This window comes from Chelonia mydas, chromosome 7 (genome assembly GCF_015237465.2).
Source record: "Chelonia mydas isolate rCheMyd1 chromosome 7, rCheMyd1.pri.v2, whole genome shotgun sequence".
In the NCBI taxonomy this organism is placed as follows: domain Eukaryota; kingdom Metazoa; phylum Chordata; order Testudines; family Cheloniidae; genus Chelonia; species Chelonia mydas.
The window spans coordinates 104581751-104600640 of record NC_057853.1 but is presented as its reverse complement, the minus strand read 5'-3'; the positions used below and the strand labels follow the sequence as shown (position 1 = coordinate 104600640).

The window sequence follows — 18890 nt, the reverse complement described above, 5'->3', positions numbered from 1 at the left end:
GAGTATCAGTTCAGGACAAACTGCTTAGAGCAGGGCAGTCACAGCCCAAGGCTGGGGGTCCTTCACTACCAAGGCACACCAAACCAGCTAAACAGAGAGGACTTCGGTCTTACCCCACTGGCTAACCAGAAGTCATACAAGCAATTCCCTCAGACACTTCAGTTTCCCAGTATCACACAGGCACCACTCCTTCTGGGGATGAATGGTTATGAAAACCAATACCCCAGTAAAAGAAAAAAGATTGTCCCGATCCCAAAGGACCAAGCCCCAGACCCAGGTCAATATAAAAGTCAGATTTTGCCCACAAATCACGCTGTTGCCAATCCTTTAGAATCAAAAATCTAAAGGTTTATTCATAAAAAGAAAGAAATATAGATGAGAGTTAAAATTGGTTAAATGGAATCAAATATATACAACAGTTGCAAAGTTCTTAGTTCAGGCTTGTTTCAGGCTTGATAGGATTACTGCTGATTTAAACCAATCAAGTCTTTGGACTACAAACATCCCAGCATGCATGGGTCATTCAGTCGTTTTGTTCAGAGCTTCAGTTTCAAGCACATTTCCTCCAGTGGTCAGAAGCAGGATTGAAGACAAAATGGAGGGGTTTCCAGGGCCCTTTATATCCTTTGTCATGTGGAAGGACCCCTTTGTTCTTACTGTGGAAAATCACAGCAGCAAGATGGGGTTTGGAGTCACATGGGCAAATCACATGTCCATGCCTGACTCAGTTTGCAGGTAGAACAGCCATTGCTCACATGTTACCTTGAATGTTCCCAGGAAGGCTCCTCAGATGTGGATTGGAGTCTCCCAAAGTCCATTGTCACTTAAGTGTTTCTTGATAGGACTATTCTGAGTAAGTGCCCATTCTCCAGAAGCTGACCAAATGCTTCACTGATGCTACTTAGAATCAAACACATTGAGATACCAATACATAGCCAATATTCATAACTTCAAATACAAAAATAATACACACATACAGACAGCATAATCATAACCAGCAAATTACAGCCTTTTCATAGACACCTCACTTGACCTCATTTGTACAAGATTTGGTGCAACTATAGGACCTTGGTTGCAACAGTGATCTATACGGTTACAGTTCATGTCAATATGTCACAGCCACTTTGCTGCGAGTGCCGATGGAAGTCTTTCAAGAGCATCTATGTACCCTCCTTGATGTTTTACAGACCTCCCGGCTCTGGGAAGAGTTGCCCTTCCAATGAACAAGTCCTTGCTGGAGCCCACAAAAACCCACTAGCAGACCCTGACTTCAATACTACCAAGTGCCAAAAGAATGGACAGATGATATCAAGTCCCCCAGAAGGACACTGATTATTTTTAAATTAAAACCAGTACTGGCTCTGGTGGATATGACAGCTCATGAGTGTGCTCCCACCAGTCGCATCCTAAAGCCACTCCTAAAGATGATGAGAGGCTTACTCCACAGAAGTGCTCCAAATAAGGATTCCCAATAATCAGGCTCTGTTGGAGAATTATAACTTCATTTATTTTTCTGCGATCATTGAGTTTGCGGAAAAATTGCTAGAGGGGTATAGGGAGCAGTTTATGGCTCTAGTTTCTGAAGGTCATCTTATGGAAAGAACTTCACTCAAGGCAGCAGACAGTTTCTCGGTCCATGTCCACCTCCATTGCCGTGAGATGTTTCTCTCGGCACCAGGCCTCCTGAATACCAAATAAGCTGCCCAAGGATCTTCACAAAATGTATGGTGGTAGTAGTAGTGGCCTACCTGCACCCCTTTGGGGTCTGAATTTTCCCTTACCTGGATGATTGGCTGGTATGTGGAGCCTCGAGTCCATGTGCAGTACAACCTTCTCGTTGAGACAGCTGTTCAATCATCTTGGCCTGAAACTGAATTTGGGCAAATCAAAGTTGCCGATGACACAGCATACTCCATTCGTTGGGGCAGAGCTTGATGCTACAACTGTGATGACCAGTTTTCAACCTGCTCGGTCTCTGGTTGAAACCCTAAAGTCCAACCCACTCACATCAGAACATTCCTGCCTATAGTTTTTTCGGCATATGGCATCGTGCACTTAAGTGACTGCATGCAGACTTCGCCTCATTATCATGCAGATTTACGTACCCCCACAAGTGCTTCAGTCCCTGGAGTGGTTGTTGGGACCATAGAATATTTGCAAGGGTATTCCTTTCTACCCTTTGAGCCAGCCATGACTTCAGTGAGTGGTTAGGGCACTCATCTTGACATGCTGAGTGCACAAGCCTGTGGTCATCTCAAGAAGTCTCTCTCCTCATAAACGTGCTGGCACTATGAGCCAGTGTTCAAGACCTTTATGCCCACCATCAAGAATTGGGTACTGCAAGTGGTTATACATAACTCCAGTGCCATGTGTCCTCTCAACAGACCCGAGGTGCCAGATCAGCTCAGTTGTGTCAGGAGGCAATCTGTTTATGGAACTTATGCATCAGAAATGGAGTGACACTGAAAGCTTTCTATATGCTGGAAGTGAAAAACGCCATTGTGAAGTGAAAAACACAGGATTTTTGTTGACCGTCATGAGTGGTCTGTCAGAGGGGACATCCTTCCTTCTCCAGATCATCCAGCAGTGGGGAATATCTGATGATAGATTTATTCACCACCAACCTGAACAACAAGTGCAGGTTTTGCTTCAGGGCTGGCCTTGCTCCTGGTTCCATGACAGATGCTTTTCTTTTTCTGTGTCTGGTCAGCTGCTAATATGTATTCTATTCCCCAGGGTAGTCAGAAAACTGAAGAGAGACGGCAGTGTTGATCCTAGTAGCACTGGCTTGGCCGAGACAGTGCTGGTTCACAGACCTGCATTAACTTTCTGTTAGGCTTCCTATGAATTTCTTCTGCTAAAGGGCTTTCTGTCTGAGAATCAAGATCAGTCTCTGCCCCCCAACCTTCAATCTCTCCACCTCATTGCATGGATGATCTCTGGCTAAATGCGAGTGGGAAAACTGTGTCCAAAGATATCCAAGCTTTCTGCTCTTTATCAGAACAGGATTCTAGAACTACCTGTGTCGCAAAGTAGAAGAGATTTTCTGTCACCACATTGCGTGGACATTACACCTCCACTGGATTACTTGATACAACTGAAGTAATCAGGCCTTTCAGTCAGTTCCATGAGGGTTCACCTGGCTTGCATTTCTGCAGCTTACATGCCAATAAAGGTGTTTTCGGAGTTCTCTCCCCCTCTGGCTTCCAGATTTTTGAAAGGTCTAATTAATGGCTACCCTAAGGATAACGTGCCTCTCGGACCGCATCCAAAATTCATGCCAAAGATCTTTACCTGAATTGAATCAATCTGTTCTGTTTCTAGTATTTTTTTCCTAAACCTCAGGTGACACTGAGCCAGTGAGGGTTAAGCAGCCAGCAGGCTAAATGACCCAAAATCAACCTTTAAGGACATACTAGAAAAGTACTGAAATGGTTAAACAAGGCCATTTCTTGTAGATAGTTAGCAAAGCCATGCTAAAAGAGTAGCATTCTTTAAATGTAAGACTGTATTGTCAGAGAATCAGAAGTAAATACTAATTGTATTTGTCTGTTTACCTATATCTTGTTAGAAGCTTAACAGTGTGATCTAATTAACTAGTAGAAGCTTAACTTTGGTTCCTGCCTGTAATGTTTCATTACTATATCATATTCAGAGTTAAAGGAATATTCACATTTAGATGAAACTTGTGGTGTAATATCATTCTTTATTTCTCTTTGAAGTTTGTAGTAAACTACCTATGAATGGTTACCATTTGAATAGTTAGTTGCCTTATGCTAATGAAGGCAACTAGTTACCAGTGTGTGCCTAAGAAGTAGTTTTACTTCAAAGCAACAATGTATATTACCTATTCTTCATCCAAGAAATGCCTGCTGTGATCACTGGCTGCCAAAAGGTTTATGAGCTGAGCTTCAGCTATAAAAACTTTGGGACCTGATCCTTACTATCTCAGATCTGCTTACATTTTGTCAGGGGAAGTTCAAGTCACAAGACTGAGGTCTCCAGGTCTGTTCTGTTGTTATCCCTGCAAATTCTCATGGAAGAATCTGAACAAACTCTACACATGGACTGCCCATATATAATCTATTGAACTGTTTCTGGAAGGACTAATACAAACCAGTAGCCTCACAATCTCTGCTATGAAACTGACCTAAGAATTTTATTCAGATCTGTATGTGTAATCTTTTAAATTTAGTAACTTCCTTATTTTTTAAAAAAATCTTAAATTAGTTAATAAGAATTGGCTATAGCTGTCTATTTGAGTAAGATCTGAAATATTTATTGACCTGGTGAGTAGTGTGTCCTCTCTCTTGGGATTGGTAGAACTTTATATAAGGTTTTAAGTAACCCTCAGTTTATGGACTTGACTGTCTGGATGGGAGCCAAAGACTGGATTGCTTAAAGGGAAATGTATTTTAGCTTCTGAGTAACCAGTAAGATAGTACAGAAACTGTTTTGTTACTGGCTTGGTGAATCTAATTAGAATAATAGATTACCAGTTTTGGGGATTGTCTGCCCTATTATTTGCAGTTTTCCCTGATTGAGCATTCTCAATGTAGCCCCTCCAGCGACACTTCACTCCGGTCACGCTTCATTCTTTCAAAGTAGAGGAAACACTTTAAATATTTACCATTCTACCTCAACGCCACTAAGGTGTTCAGAACCTCTCTAGTAAGCCTTATGTAGCCTGTGCCAAGAGGGTCAAAGGTCAGCCAGTGTTAACACAGTATATATCACCCTGGATTTCTGACTGTCTCAAGCTTTGCTGTGATCTTCTGCACTAGAGTAACAGCTGATTCCACCACGGCCAACTCCACTTCATCAGCCTTTCTGACTAACATTCCCATAATGTACATAGGTGTAGTGGTGACATGGTTGGCTGTACATTCCTTTTCCTGACATTATGCCTTCACTTAAGCCTCTGGTGGTGATGCAAGCTGCGGCAAGTCCATGTTGCAGTTGCTGTTCAGATTATCTGAAGTCCCACCACCTGTAAGAGAAGTGCAACAGTCACCTAAGGTGGAATGTATATGTGCACTATCACTTGAAGAAAAAAATGGTTAGTTACCTACAGTAACTGTTCTTCGAGATGTGTTGTGCCCATATGCATTCCAAGACCCTCCTTGCTACTTTGGTTAATACTGGCATAAGCTGTGAGAAGGAATGGAGAGGGAGGCAATAGATAGGCCCGTTTTATACTCTTGGCTGGGCATGAGGAGAGCAGGGATGTGTGTGCCCCCTAGTGGTACTTCTGGCAAAAGTCTGACTCAAGTGCATTGCTGGCCATGCATCAAAAGAGGAATGTATATGTGCACACCACATACGGGTTTTATCAGATAAGTATATTGGTTTATGGCTGGTATATTTGTGTGTAAATGTACTGTGGAAAAGACTAGTATGACACTTCATTGTGGCACTTTAAAAATTATTTTGCAAATATTTGATTTTTTTCCAGTGTATGTACTCAATAAAAATATTCTGGGGATGGCATTCTTTATACAAAAAAATATACATTTTTAAAAGCCCGAATTTCAATAATTGTAAGTGATCCAAGTCTTGTAGTGCTGATATCTGCTAGCTTTATTAGTTACATTGTGTGTATGATTTGTATAATTGCTACTAGGTCTAATTTTCTTGTGTATACTGTACATAAGCTGATTTTGAAAATTGAGAAAATACCTCTTTTTTTTTTTTTTTTCCCAAATGTATAATTCCTCTACTTTTGTCAGTCTGCAAATCAGTAGAATGTTTACCAAATTGGTAAACCATGGTATCACTCACTCACTTCTGGATTGGTTAGTGTTTAAAACTAGATATTTCCTTTAAAAATACTTTGCTTTGAAAGACTCCCTAGGGGAAATCAAGCTTCAGAACCACAGGGCATGGCAGAAGTTTGTCACTTTTATCATACAAGATATTCTGAGGATCGAAGAGCAAGCCTGCTCAGAAAATACACCTCCACATGCCTTCGCAACCTCGGGCACCCAATGATCAGGGGTACTGCATCTGTAAAAATCATTTTGCTACATGGTTCAGGATGGCCCACCTGGGTAATATGTTGCATACAGTAAGAGTGTAAAAGAAATAAAGGCAGAATGTCTGTTTCCCATCTGTCCAGGTAATTGGCTCTGTTTTTGTGCTGCTGGTATTAGTCTACTTCAAGGCCCTTTACGGCTAATCCCCATGCTACCTATTTTTTGATTCACTATTGTGAGATTGACTCTCACTGCCAGCCTCTTTCACCCACCAGTTAATTTTTCAAACAAGCGCTTTCGTGCCTTGTCCCATGTTACATCTCATGGTTGGGAAGAGCTCCCTGTAAACCTCCTCAAAGCCATTTAATTGTTCTCGTTCAAATCCCTCCTTTAAAACTGTCCTTTGTCATGATGCCTACTAAAATCTTGGCAGTGGTTAGACTGCTAGTTTGCTGAGAGAACTGTCATGCTGACCAATACTGTCTCATTGTTTCCTTGTACTCCTCTGTTGGTCAGTCTGAATCCATCTGTTGTCTCTATACTTAAATTGTAAGCTCTTTGGGGCAGGGATCATATTTTTGTTTTGTGTTTTGTACAGCTCCATGAAGCACAATGAAGTCCTAATCCATGACTAGGGTTCCTAAGTGCTGCAATAATACTTGGAGAATGTGGGAAGAAAGACTTGATTGAGATAAGTCCTGCTGGATCAAACTTCTCTACATGTTTAGCTAATGGCAGACCTTTCTGAATTCACAAAAATACCTTGAATTTGAGAAAACCCCTGATACCTAGGATCTCATGGTTTAGTTCCAGAGGGTCACTTTCATTGAAAATAGATTTCAGAGGCAGCTGAGAGGGCATGGCAACTTTTTCTTATTGATCAAGTTGGTATGATTGGAAGACTTCTTACCAATAATTTCCTGTCTGCTAGCAGTGGCTACCACAATTCTGAATGTCTGGGCTCATGGAGGTGGATCAGCATTTTGGCACTGCGTGCTATGGCCATGCCTTCTCTCTTCCCACTTGCCACCAGATGAGTTATGCTAAATCTGTAAATTTACATCACATTATTAACGAATACTCTGAATGTAATGAAATAACTCTGTACATTAGACCAAGAAAGACTGTCATGCTAATGATTTCATTTAATATCTGGCTTTTGGCTCACGAGCCACTGAGGTTGGGTAGAAGTGTGGGAGCTGCTAGTAGAAAGGAAATTATTAAGAAATTTTCTGTTCTGCAGCCCTAGGTCTCACACAATTCTGGATGTTTGGGAAGTAGTGAGCAGTGAATGGATGTAGGGAGGGTTAAGAAAAAAGTTTGGTAGGAAAGAAAGTACCACCTCCTTTTCATAAGCTCGCTCAAAAGTCTGCATTATTTCTGGGTTACTGCCTGCAGGAGGTAGGTCTCTGCAGAAAGCCGACAGTTCACCTTAAACTGCTTAATGAAGGTGCTAGCTATAGACCAAGTTGCCACTTGGCAAACTTCCTACGAGGGCATACTTGCTTATTCAGCCCTTGTGATTGCTAGGGATCTTCTCGAGTGCACCTTGAAACAGGAGCCTCTGACGCTTTGTAAAATTCCTCAGTGCACAGTCTAATCCACTTATCAATGGAGGGCTTGGAGGTTGTGTCCCTGGCGTTTTTGGTGGAAGGACACAGAGCATGATCTCATGGACTCTGTACACTTGAGAGAGACTGTCAACACTTTTCTGACATCTAAGGTGTGCCACGTCTTTTCAGTTGGATGTAGTGGTTTTGGATAGAACAAAGGAAGAACCTTTTTAAAAGCATGGAAGGAGAAATTAACTTTAGAGATAAAGGATTCTGTCATCCTGAGCGCTACCTTGTCCTTGTGGAACGCGCAATAAGGCTCCTGTATAGATAAGGCTGCCAGCTCTGACACTTGTCTGGTGGACGTGACAGCTTTTAAGAAATAAGTCTTAATCAATGAGTAAAATGCCAACAGGGAAGTCAAAGGCTCAAAGGGATGGTTGTTAAGGCCCCCAAAGCTTGCTGTAGGCCCCATTTTGGAAAAAGTGACCTGGCCCCTGGTCTGGCTAACTGGATTGCTCAGCGGAATCTGAGTACATGAGGGTTGCCTTCCAGGGAGCCCAAGGATCCTGCGAAAGAGTATGCTACTAAGAGCAGATACCTGACATGCAATGGTACTGGAGTGCCCTCTGTCTATGCCACCTTCTTGGAGAAAATCCAAAATGTCTGGGCTTCCTGGATTTCTGGGATTTGCATTGTGCTCTTGGCAGCTATTGACTTTGGATCTGATAGAGAAGTACGCTTTCAGTATTGATACTGTCCTAGAGGTGTACTAGAGAAAAGCAATGTCTTAATGACTCTGGAGGGCAGACCCAGATCTTCTAGCACTTCGCTTTCAATAGCCAGGCTGTTAGCTGATGCTGTTCCGGGTCTGGATGAAGAAGACGACCTTCTGAGAAACTGTCCGGTTTCCACAGAAGCTTGAGTAGAGGCTTCAATTTCAGGTCTATATGGTCTGAAAACCAATACTTGTGTTTTCTGGACCACCTTCAACAGTAGTGGAAAGGGTGGCAATGTGTAGGTCCTGTGTCCAGCTGTGTGATAAGGCATCTGTCCCCATGAATCTGGGATGGTCTCCCTGGTGAAGTATTTCAGCTTCTCTGTGTCCATATGATTCACTAACAGGTTGGTTGAAGGGAGGCTGAATGTCTGAAAGATGAGATTGAAAACCTTCTGATTCAGGCACTACTTAGAGTTGTTGATCCTGTACCTGCTGAGCCTGTCTGCCTTTCAGTTGAGATTCCCTTTTATGTGGATAACTGTGAAGGAAAGGAGAAACTGATCCACCCACCTTATTTTCTTCCACATGTAGTGCCGAGCTCCTTGTTTTCCATTGGTTATTTAAATATATAGCTGTAGTTGTATTGTCTGACTGAACCAGAACATGGTTCCCTTTTAGGGCAGACTGGAACCATTGCAGAGCCAGCTTGACCACTCATCTCTAAGGTGCTTATGCTGTGAGCCCTTTTCTCCAGCTTCTAGGAGTCTTGAGCTGTTTGGGTCTCTAAGTGTGTTCCCCAGCAATGCAGGCTGGCATTAATTGTGAGAACTTGAGGATCTGGAAGACAGGTGGCATGCTTTTGTGAACACTGTTGTAGGCTGACCACCAGTGTAGGGAGTTTATCATTTGTGTCAGAACCTATACTTGATCTTTCATGTGTTCCGGGGAGTGGTCTTACGCTTTTTGGGTGAAGGCTTGAAAGGTGGCTGATGTGTATAGGGATCACCTCATGGGTAGTCATACAACACCAGGAGGCCCAGCAGTTGAAGACACAGTGCTATGGGAGGCCTTCTGTGCTCCAGAGCAAGATGATAGAATCCTGAATTTTCATGAATGTTTCTAATGGGTAGATTTTTTGCTACCAAGGTGTCTATTTCTACCTCTTGGTGAGTTTTTTCTGGTCAACTGAATCAAGGAACTTTCCTTGACATTGATGATGAAGCCACACACCTCTAAGAGATTCAGTGTCCGAGACGTAGCTCTATGTGCTGATGATGGTGATGGAGCGCTGATCAGCATTTCGTCCAGGAAGGGGTACAGGTGGGTTCCCTGTGATCTCAGTCTGGCTATAATCACTACCAGCATCTTTGTAAAAACCCTGGGGATTGAGAACAGGAGTGTTTGGTACTGATGTTTCTGGCCATAGACAAAGTTCAGAAGTTTGCAGTGACATGGCCTGATAGGGTGTTAGATCCTGCTAGATCCATTGAAGTTAGGAAATGCTTCGTCCAAACCACCCTTGGACAGAGAGAACACTATAGAGGCCAGAGTCTTCATCTAAAACTTTTCCCTCTTCCACTTGTTGAGCCTTCTGAGGTCAAGCATGGCTCTGATACCAGCCCCTCCCCAGTGCACATCTGAACAGTGAAGAAGATGGAGTAGAACCCACAGAGCCTTTTTTTCTTCTGAGGGAATTATTTTTATCACTCCCATATCCAGAGTATGAGATTTTGTTCCGGATCAAATTTCATTTTATGGGGTCTGTCATAAGTATAAAGGGAAGGGTAACCACCTTTCTGTATACAGTGCTATAAAATCCCTCCTGGCCAGAGGCAAAACCCTTTCACCTGTAAAGGGTTAAGAAGCAAAGATAACCTCGCTGGCACCTGACTCAAAATGACCAGTGAGGCGACAAGATACTTTCAAAGCTGGGGGAGGAGGGAACAAAGGGTTTGTCTGTGTGTGTGATGCTTTTGCTGGGAAGGGATCAGGAATGCAGCCTTACAACTCCTGTTAAATTAGTAAGTAATCTAGCTAGAAATGCGTTAATTTCCTTTTGTTTAATGGCTGGTAAAATAAGTGGTGCTGGATGGAATGTATATTCCTGTTTTTGTGTCTTTCTGTAACTTAAGGTTTTGCCTAGAGGGATTCTCTGTTTTGAATCTGATTACCCTGTAAGGTATTTACCATGCTGATTTTACAGAGGTGATTCTTTTACTTTTTCTTTAATTAAAATTCTTCTTTTAAGAACCTGATTGTTTTTTCATTGTTCTTAAGATCCAAGGGTTTGGGTCTGTGTTCACCTGTGCAAATTGGTGAGGATTATTATCAAGCCTTCCCCCAGGAAAGTGGGTGTAGGGCTTGGGATATTTTGGGAAAAGGTGTCTCCAAGTGGGCTCTTTCCCTGTTCTTTGTTTAACACACTTGGTGGTGGCAGCATACGGTTCAAGGACAAGGCAAAGTTTGTACCTTGGGGAAGTTTTTAACCTAACCTGGTAAGAATAAGCTTAGGGGGTCTTTCATGCAGATCCCCACATCTGTACCCTAGAGTTGAGAGTGGGGAAGGAACCTTGATAGGGTCTTTGGAAATGGATGACAGGATGAAGACTGGATGAAGTGAGGGAGGGATTGGAGTCTGAGGGAGTATCCCTGGCTTGCTATCTCCCAGACCTACTTGTCTATAGCCAGTGTAAACAATTCTTCTAGAAAATGGGAAATTCTGCTCCTTCGGTCTCACCCAGGACTGAAGCTATGCAGTCTGTCACAGGAGTGGATTGAGGGGAAGGGCTGAAGTCTGCTCTTCACCCTCCACCCCCCTTCCCCCCACCCCCCACCTCCCGACCTCAATTCCACTGTTTTCCTTTGGAGAGTCTGTTCCTTCTCTGATACCTCTGTGAATACATAGCCAGGAGGAGCATTTCTTGAGGGCTTGTTGTCTCTAGTGTATGGGTTTTGCAAGGTTGTCAGCCACCACCTTTCCAGCTCTTCTCCGAAAAGGAGGGAGCAATTAAAGTTGGCCAAGCATAGGACCTGCTTGGAGTGGATATCCACCTTCCAGGATTGGAACCATAGGTGATGCCTGGCTGTTGGGCTGGAATCCTTGGCTTAAGCTGAGAACTTCATTGCATCCTTTGAGGTGTCAGCTACAAATCCTGTTGCTAGGGAGACTTTCTTTAAAATTGAACCAAGGTTAAAGCGATCTCTGTCCTTGAGGACTCTGAGATCTAGCCAGGAGAGAGATGCTATTGCAAAGCAGATAGCTACCTGGGATGCATTGAGGGTGGCAGAGGAGGCCTCGAAGTTCCTTTTTGAGAGTGGCCTTCCTCTTTCTATCTATGAAGTCCTTGGGGTAGGACATGCCTTTTGAGGGAATTACCATGTCCCTTTCAAGAGATGCTACAGCAGCTTCAACCTGCGGCATTTCAGCAATAGAGTCCTTCAGTTTTGATTGACGTAGAGCCTGAGGGTTGCTCTTGTTAATGTGCTTGCCCTTTTCAGGCTTATTCCTTTAATCCTTAATCAATTCCTCAAAGGAGGGGTGAAAGGGTATTGCGGTTTTGAGAGGATTTTAAGGGGAGAATTTACTCTGAGGCTTACTCTTGGGATCCTGTTCAGGTTGAATTTGAATTGTGAAGACAACCTTACTGCACATAGTCTGGAATTGCTCATGAAGGGAAAACCTCTGATATATTCTTTGAACTCAATTGCTTGCCTTCCTCAGTGGGAGGGAGAAGAGGAGGAAGAAGTCAGAACTTGTACCTCCTGGATTTTCTGTGGTTCTTCTCTGCCCCCCCCCCCGCCCTTTTTTTACTTTAGTTTTTTTTAAGCTGTTTTTGGATGTGTTGGGTAGAAGTTCTGCTTTTGCTTTTGAGGCATTTTAAAACTTGCCTTCCTTAGGGTCTGAAGCCCTCTCAAGATCTGTGTCTGAATATTCCCCCTCTGGGAGCCATTCCCTCCCAAGAGGGTGGAGGGGACTCGCCAGAGCCCCCTGGGGTAAATTGGGAGGGAAGGGTGGAAGCCCAGTTCTTTAAGACTTGTGGTGAGGAGTAGGGTGAACAGACTTGTGACCCTACAAACCTCCCTCTTTGTTCTTCAGGAGTCACCTGGGACTTACCCCTGAATTGACTGCCTGGGGTGGTTCTTGTTTTTCGATCCTCTCCCTGCTCTGCAAATCGAGCATCACTTGGCTTTCACATGGTGCTTTCTTGGCTTCTCTGCCATACCTGAATAGGGGCAGAGGAGCAGACAGGGAGATGCTGCAGCAGAGGGTCAGGCTGGGTTAAACCACCAAATTGTTAACTGACCCAGAGAGGATCAGTAAGCTGAAAAGATGAAACTGCTCACTACTGCCCAAGCTGAGAAGAAGAAAAAAATATATATATATAATGAATGAGGGCGGGCGCAATTGAACAGCCTGCTGCTGCAGAGGCAGAAAATCTGTTGACAAATGGGAACAGAGGTCAGAACGCATGGTGCCAAAACGCTGATCTGCCTCTGTGAGCTGCAAAATGGAGGGGAGCAGCCCAGACATCCAGAATTGTGGGAGAAGCTGGGTTGCAGAATCGATTTTTTTTTTTTCTGTTAGATTAAAGCAGCGGTTCTCAAACCATGGGTCACCACCCTGTTTTAATGGGGTCGCCAGGGCTGGCATTAGACTTGCTGGGGCCTAGGCTGAAGCCAAAAATCTGAGCCCCACCACCCAACGCTGCGGCCAAACCCTGAGAGCTTCTGCCCTGGGTGGCAGGGCTCAGGTTACAGCCCCCACCCTCCCAGGGCTGAAGCTCTCAAGCTTTGGCTTCATCCCCCTCCGCAGAGGGGTGGGGCTCGGGCTTTGGCCCCCCTGCCCAGGGTGGAGGGGCTTGGGCTTCAGTGCCCCTTTCTGGGGTCATGTAGTAATTTTTGTTGTAAGAAAGGGGTTCTGGTGCAATAAAGTTTGAGAAACCCTGGATTAAAGCATGGACTGTAGTCAAGGCCCCTCACGTTTTTGCTGCAGAATTTAGGTCCATCTTGTCACAACATACTTGGATTCTACAATGTTCTAATGTGACATACTGGTAATTCTGCAACAGCTTTTCGGTTTTTAAAAAATAGATTTTTAATAACTTCAGACAAAATGAATACAATCTATACAGTAACCCTGTTTTTATTTAAATGTTTATGCTGTCTCTGTTTTCATTTCTGATTCTAACATGCCACAGAGCTATGTTAATCCTAATAGATAACTGCATTATAGAAGCCCTGACAGTGGGAGAAGAGATGGGAATTTTGGCAGTGGAATGGGAACAACTGGAGCTCTTAATATCTGAAGAAGTGTTGGAGGAATTGGGATAAAGAAGACAGGCCATCTCTCTCTCTGAGCTGTTTAAGGTTATGTGAAAGATCAGGGAAGGCAACATTCTTTTACTTCATGTTTAGTTCATGTTTTGAAAAGCTTTTTCTTCACAAGCATTAGTAGATGACACATTTTCGAAAATGAAAGTTTAGGTTTTGGAGCATTGTTCAGTGGCAAAGGATTCTGCGGGAAATTCTTCGGCTGCACATTCACAGAATGCATCCTGACCAGTGAAAGGGTGTGCGAGAGAGAGAGGGGGGAGCGGACATAGCATTTTATAGGAAGACCATGTGACTACAGCACATAAAAACACACTGCTTGTACGTACGTTGACTCTCTTTCCTCCACTCTTGAGTTCTGCTCATATAGTTTGAGTAGTGCCCTACTAAATTCACAGCCACAAAAAACGCATCATAGACAGTGAAATCTGGTCTTGTGTGCTTTTACCCTATACTATACCAATTTCATGGGGGAGACCAGAGTTTCTCAAATTGGGGTTCCTGACCCAAAAGGAAGTTGGGGGGAATCACGAGACTATTTTACAGGGGATTGTGGTATTGCCACCCTTACTTCTGCACTGTGCTGCCTTCAGAGCTGGGTGGCTGGAGAGTGGCGGCTGCTGACTGAGGGCCCAGCTCTGCAGGCAGCAGCACAGAAGTAAGGGTGGAAATACCATACCATGCGATCCTTACTTCTGTGCTGCTGCTGGCAGCGGACTGCCTTCAGAGTAGGGCTCCTGGCCAGAAGTAGCCGCTCTCTGGCCACCCAGCTCTGAAGGCAGCGCTGCCACCTGCAGCAGCGCAGAAGTAAGGGTAGCAGTACCACAATACCCCCTACAATAACCTTGTGACAGCCCCTTTTTTGCGTCGGGACCCCTACGATTACAACACCATGAAATTTCAGATTTAAATAGCGGAAATCATGAAATTTACTATTTTTAAAATCCTATGACTGTGAAATTGACCAAAATGCACGGTGAATTTGGTAGGGCCCTATTTATGAGCAATAAAGGAGTCTAATATATGGGTACAAATTTTTGTAGTATCCAGATTTGACTGGGTGCAGTGTGTGGTGGGGTGCTATGGAGGAACTGGTTGCAACCTCTTGATTGTGAGGCCAATTCCAGGACTGCTGTAAACTACTCTGGCCAGATATAGTAGCTCTGGAGGGCTGTTATGCCAGTCATGAAACCTAGACTGCAGTAACTTTGAGGCCCTTATTCTTGACATATGTCCACTTCGTTGGAAGCTGCAGGAGTTGGTGGTATAGGAACTGGTTACTCTGAGTATTCCCAGCAAAAAGATCCATAGGCGTTACAGACCCATGCACCTCCAGAGTGGAACAAAGGAACTGGATCTGACCAACAAATCTGACCCACAATTTCCCATCATATATTTAAGGATATTTCCGTAGAAATATTTTTCTTCTATGAAAAATATTTCTATCTTCTCTATGGCAACTCTAAATGAACCACACATTGCCATGTCATCCTAAAATTGCCAACTACAAAATTTAGAACTAGTACCAAAGAGGAGTCAAAGGGAATTTTGTTCCTCATAGGAGGGGTGAGATGACACAGGCCGGATACAGGATTGAAGAAGTGTACATTCTTGTTGTTCAGACTTGAGCCCCCCAATTACTTGAACAAAGTTGAAATTAACTTTCACCTTTATTATTATTCTTGTAAATTACATTGAGAACATCATGAAATTATTTAAAATCTGTTAAAATCTTGAAAATATGAACCTTCACTGAATTAAGTTCATATATGATTTAATGGAATGGAATCCAATTAATCAAGATTTGTAGAAGGCTTGACTGATTTTTAGCAATTAGATTGATACAAAGGTTATACTATAACCTCTATCTATAGCATAGTCAGTTAATAATCCTTCAAACTTCACACTTAATCCTCAGATTATTGAACTTTAATGTGCCTTGGGTTATGCTAACAAACTTCAATCGAAAATGACACAAGCTGCATCGCCTTTCTTCTTTTGTGTGTATCTTACTGTGCTTTAGGAGCACAGCTATCAAAAGAATTAAGCATATTCCTAATTAGTGCTGTTTATCCAGTGAATAATTCAGCTGTACTTTCTGCAAGCAAACTGCCCTAGGTAATATTTTTCTGTCACGGCTCTTGGAAACTTTAACATCCACTTTTCAGTAGATTATTTCCAGTACCCAAACATCAAAGCCACTCAAGTAGTAGTTGTCTTTTCCCATTGCATTTGTGTTTATAAGTAAAAGCTATTATAACTGAGACTTTGATTAGACTAGATTTAAGAATTGTAAAGCTCATAAAGCAAAATACTTTCTCTTTTGAAGAACAAGAAAGAAGTTGCTTCCTTAATTATACTCCAGACGAAGATATACAATACTGAAACTATTAGATCAGCCATACATCTGATATTTTTGAATTGCTCTGCCTTTCCTAAATTGGACCTTCTTGACCCTTGTTCTGGGGTTCTGATTTGTTTGAAAGCAGGCTAATCCAAGTCATAAAGATATTACCTTTTGGAATAGAATGCGTTTGTATTGCTTCCAAGGATAGAAAACTATGCAGTTTTCAGATTTGGCACAAACTCAAGAACAGGCAGAATCAAGCTCCTGAAGAGCTGGCACCTTTTAGCTCAGCTTTAGCAGACTGACCTATTCAAAAGCATTCAAATATTTAAAAATATTTTGGAAATACTGTGTCTTGATGTGAGACTTTGCAAGAGGGCTTATTGTCAGATGCTGTGGGAGACCATTCAGTGGCAGAGGCACCATCGTGACTGCACCTCCTACTGAGCCACAAGGAGCACAGTCAAACAAGATGAAGAAGAAAAGGAGTAGCTGCTTCTCCTGATTATCAAATAGATGGATGCTTATTTTGCAACCATCGATGACTTGATTTTGTGTGAAGTAACAAACCTTTGTAAAGGTTTTTCAGATGTGGAGGCTGGGGTAGATGGTTTAGAACTTTTTGATTCCGACAAACTGGGATAAACATAGCCATTTTCGAAAATGGCTAAGGCGGAACATGAACTGCTTTTGCTTCAGGTATTTCTCAAAGGTACTACCTGAACATGTTGTTTCACCAGATAATCCTATTTACAACGGTTGGGTGTCAGTTTTAGACACTTTCAGAGATAGTTCCTAAAAGTTAGTTCCCTCAGCACTTCCTGTTTGTTTTGGAAAGTACTAGATCTCCTATTTCTTTTCTTTGGTGCTCCTGTGATACAGTGATCTACTTCATCAGTACTCAGTATGAAGAGGTAAGTGGTATTACTCAGCATAGTCCCATTTGCCTTTTGTGTAGCTCCTATAAAACACCTCACCTTTTATCCCCCTCCCTTGATGAAATAGTGCCAATTTTTGCTTGAAGGTAAGCTAATGTCCAGAGATTTCTTATAGTAGTGTATCAAGTTGAGTAACTTGCATAAGCTGCATACAGTTCTTAATGTGTCTTAAATTGCTGTGGAATACTAATCTTTGGATCCTATTGTTAAACTCATCTTGCAATTTGTACACTCCTCTCCCCAAAATTCCATGTTAATGATTCTCAAAAAGAAAAGGAGGACTTGTGGCACCTTGGAGACTAACAAATTTATTTGAGCATAAGCTTTCGTGAGCTACAGCTCACTTCATCAGATGCAGTCAGTGGAAAATACAGTGGGGAGATTTATATACATAGAGAACATAAAACGACGGGCGTTACCATACACACTGTAACGAGAGTGATCACGTAAGGTGAGCTATTATCAGCAGGAGAGCAGGGGGGAAAAACCTTTTGTAGTGATAATCAAGGTGGGCCATTTCCAGCATTTGACAAGAACGTCTGAGGAACGGTGTGTGTGTGTGTGGGGGGGGAGGAAATAAACATGGGGAAATAGTTTTACTTTGTGTAATGACCCATCTACTCCCAGTCTCTATTCAAGGTATACCTTCAAATCAGCGGCACTGCTATGGGTACCCACATGGCCCCACAGAATGCCAACATTTTTATGGCTGACTTAGAACAACGCTTCCTCAGCTCTTGTCCCCTAATGCCTCTACTCTACTTGTGCTAAATTGATGACATCTTCATCATCTGGACCCATGGAAAAGAAGCCCTTGATGAATTCCACCATGATTTCAACAATTTCCATCCCACCATCAACCTCAGCCTGAACCAGTCCACACAAGAGATCCACTTCCTGGACGCTACGGTGCTAATAAGCGATGGTCACATAAACACCACCCTATACCGGAAACCTACTGACCGCTATGCCTACCTACATGCCTCCAGCTTTCATCCAGACCACACCACACGATCCATTGTCTACAGCCAAGCTCTACGATACAATCGCATTTGCTCCAACCCCTCAGACAAACACCTACAAGATCTCTATCAAGCATTCTTACAACTACAATACCCACCTGCTGAAGTGAAGAAACAGACTGACAGAGCCAGAAGAGTACCCAGAAGTCACCTACTACAGGACAGGCCCAACAAAGAAAATAACAGAACGCCACTAGCCATCACCTTCAGCCCCCAACTAAAACCTCTCCAATGCATCATCAAGGATCTACAACCTATCCTGAAGGATGACCCATCACTCTCACAGATCTTGGGAGACAGGCCAATCATTGCTTTCAGACAGCCCCCCAATCTGAAGCAAATACTCACCAGCAACCACACACCACACAACAGAACCACTAACCCAGGAACCTATCCTTGCAACAAAGCCCGTTGCCAACTGTGTGTCCACATATCTATTCAGGGGACACCATCATAGGGCCTAATCACATCAGCCACACTATCAGAGGCTCGTTCACCTGCACATCTACCAACGTGATATGTGCCAGCAATGCCCCTCTGCCATGTACATTGGCCAAACTGGACAGTCTCTACGTAAAAGAATAAATGGACACAAATCAGACGTCAAGAATGATAACATTCAAAAACCAGTCGGAGAACACTTCAGTCTCTCTGGTCACTCAATTAGAGACCTAAAAGTGGCAATTCTTTAACAAAAAAACTTCAAACACAGACTCCAAGGAGAGACCGCTGAATTGGAATTAATTTGCAAACTGGATACAATTAATTTAGGCTTGAATAGAGACTGGGAGTGGATGGGTCATTACACAAAGTAAAACGATTTCCCCATGTTTATTCCCCCCCCCCCCCCCCCGCATCACCACACACACACACACACTGTTCCTCAGACGTTCTTGTCAACTGCTGGAAATGGCCCACCTTGATTATCACTAGAAAAGGTTTTTTCCCCGCCGCTCTCCTGCTGGTAATAGCTCATCTTAAGCGATCGCTCTCGTTACAGTGT

At 43.2% G+C, this 18890-nt stretch overlaps 1 protein-coding gene across 8 annotated transcripts in view; it reads left to right on the top strand.

Annotated features, from left to right (window-relative positions):
• The window catches only part of PLEKHA1 (pleckstrin homology domain containing A1), an 82460-nt gene that overhangs the window by 37334 nt on the left and 26236 nt on the right, over nt 1-18890 (top strand). The window lies entirely within an intron of this gene.